General features: G+C 33.8%; 1 long non-coding RNA gene across 1 annotated transcript; it reads right to left on the bottom strand.

Annotated features, from left to right (window-relative positions):
- Positions 1–377: 377 nt before the first annotated feature.
- LOC142229179 (uncharacterized) lies at positions 378–945 on the bottom strand. Its single transcript, XR_012720348.1, has 2 exons — positions 848–945; positions 378–774 (listed from the first exon to the last, which is right to left on the bottom strand). It is a non-coding gene; the product is annotated as an uncharacterized LOC142229179 (long non-coding RNA).
- Positions 946–2,882: the final 1,937 nt, after the last annotated feature.

The following is a 2,882-nucleotide window of genomic DNA, read 5'->3' as shown; positions in this document are numbered from 1 at the left end:
TCTAAATCCAAGTGCGAAATTCTTAATTCAATCCCGAAAATATTAAGTACGGATTTCTTCATTTTAGAAGTTTTCAATCGCGTTTGTGCTTCCTTTAAGTACGGAAAGTGCTTGATTCAAGCCTAATGGAGCTCTATTTAATCCTAATCTGTACTTGATTCAATCCGCATTTAAGCTTATGTTAACCCCAATTAGCGCTTAAATTGTGCCAAAACGAACTTGTTTTAAGCGGAATCAAGGCTTGGGTCGATCGTTTTTATTCTTGAATATAATCCCACTATGCTTGATTTAATCCCGAAATGTATTCGATGTTATTTTATATGCGACTAATTTTAGTGTGATTTTTACTAACCATGTACCCATAAAATAAACATTGGTTCATCTATTTTTAAAATATTTATTATTATTATTTGTTAATATCAATACATACTTTTGTAACGGCAAGAAAATGACGTAAAATGGGACAATACATAATACATATAATACACCTAGGTGAAAAAGTAAGTACATATATTTATAATATCTGTAAATTCAAGTACAAAATACATTTTTTTAATAAAAACAAATATATAACAAATAATAGAAATATAAAAAATAAATAATAAAATACAAAATATAAAGACATGTATTTTTATTTACAAAGTCAGCAGAAAATTTGGACCATGAAGCAAGCAACTCAGCGGAATTCAGCTTTTCGAGATCTTGTTGCCTTAAATAGTAAGTTTGTCTCTACTTACACATACGTCGGCCCAATCCATTGAAGCTCCTTTAAAACTGAAAAATGTAAAAAGCATGGAATATATATAGAAATACATGTTTCAAAATAATAAACTTTAATATTACTTACCTTTGAAATATTGTATGCATTCCCATTTTTAAATATTTATTAATTTATCTTCCTTCTCACTTTCTTGTGAGAAGACATTAAATAGTTTGTTGTCAATTATGGTCAAAGCACACAATAATACTAAAAGTATTTGACAAACAAAATGCAAGCGAAGCCAAAAAACACAAGCTCGAAGTCAAACACACACATTCACATCCACAATGCTTTATACATCCATGCGAACAATAAACCAAAAAACTTTACATATTCTGTATTCTGATTTGATATGACTCATAAAGGAATATCAGTTAAAGTTTTCTTATTTTAAGCCGTAGTCGGCTTAAGATAGCAGACGAAATGCAAGCCAAACAACAACACTAACTCTAAAGGCCAAACATTAAAATGAAAATTCTCTGTATGTAAGCAAAAAAAAACACATTTTCTTATTTTAACTCAAAACAAGCTTAAATCAAACTTTAAGTACTTGAATTGCACAAATAAGCGCACTTTGTACTTAATATGAGTATAACTTAGTATTTGCGTACTTAAAATTTTAAGTGCGGATTCAGGCTAGAAATAAGAATTTGAAACTTGATTTTAGAAGTATACTTTTCTTTGGGTGTACTACAGCGATAAGAGCAGGGCATTCATTGAGTGAGGATTTACGTTTTCTTTCAGACTAGACCATATGATGTGGATTGGGTGTGACCCCTGGAAAAACACAGCTGGAAAGAAATATCATTCAAAGCTCCTCAAATTCAAAGGACGAAGTTATGTCTACCGAAATCAGTAAGATACTTGGGAGTTCTCTTGGACTCTAAACTGAACTGAATGGAAACCCCCGACAGACTGCATAAAAGGGACCATATGCCGCATTGTCTTCTTGTTATAGCCTCCACCATAGGGTGGAGGATATACTAACTTCGTCATTCCGTTTGCACCATATCGAAATATTGGTCTCAGAACCCATAAACTATAAAAATTCTGGGTCGTGGTGAAATTCTGAGACGATATAGGTTAGGTGGCAGCCCGATGTATCAGGCTCACTTTGACTATTCAGTTCATTGTGATACCACATTGGTGAACGGACGATATAGCGATATCCGTCCGTCAGTCTGGAAATCACGCTTACCTCCGAACGAAACAAATAATCGACTTGAAACTTGGTATAAGTAGCAACCCGAGCAATTCGATTGTGGATGGTCTGTACAGGGAGCCACCGTGGTGCAATGGTTAGCATGCCCGCCTTGCATACACAAGGTCGTGGGTTCGATTCCTGCTTCGACCGAACACCTTAAAGTTTTTCAGCGGTGGATTATCCCACCTCAGTAATGCTGGTGACATTTCTGAGGGTTTCAAAGCTTCTCTAAGTGGTTTCACTGCAATGTGAAACGCCGTTCGGACTCGGCTATAAAAAAGGAGGTCCCTTGTCATTGAGCTTAACATGGAATCGGGCAGCACTCAGTGATAAGAGAGAAGTTCACCAATGTGGTATCACAATGGACTGAATAGTCTAAGTGAGCCTGATACATCGGGCTGCCACCTAACCTAACCTAACCTATGGTCTGTACACCCAAAGAAAAAAATACTTCCCTTCGTAACGAAATTTTAGACAAACGAAATTCCTTTTTAATGTAAAATGTTTTCTTTAACATCAAATATGTTCAAATTTATATCAAACGATTCAACGATTGTCTTTAATAAGTTTTATTATTATAGAAGAAAAAAAAATTATCAAAAGAATACATTGCTTTCTAAAATTTCGTTTCTGAAATAAGAAAACTGTTCTTCCAGTGTAGTTAGCCTTTTCACTACCGAAATAAACCTACTTGTACTAAGAGCATGTGGAAAAAAATTGTAATTTTGAGGACCTGAGGACCTGAAAATTTGATTCTTGAATTGTGACCAAATGACATTACGGAACTAATAGCTACTTAGCCTATAATATCTATCTGAGAAAAAATATAAAAAACCAAAATCTGACAAAATATCTACTACACAGAAAGAATTTTCTTCGTAAAAAAAAAAATAAAACGAAAAATTTCGTTAAAGTGCG

Source organism: Haematobia irritans, chromosome 3 (genome assembly GCF_050003625.1).
Source record: "Haematobia irritans isolate KBUSLIRL chromosome 3, ASM5000362v1, whole genome shotgun sequence".
Taxonomy (NCBI): Eukaryota; Metazoa; Arthropoda; class Insecta; order Diptera; family Muscidae; genus Haematobia; species Haematobia irritans.
The sequence above is the reverse complement of the archived record's forward strand: the minus strand, read 5'-3'. Positions and strand labels throughout refer to the sequence as shown.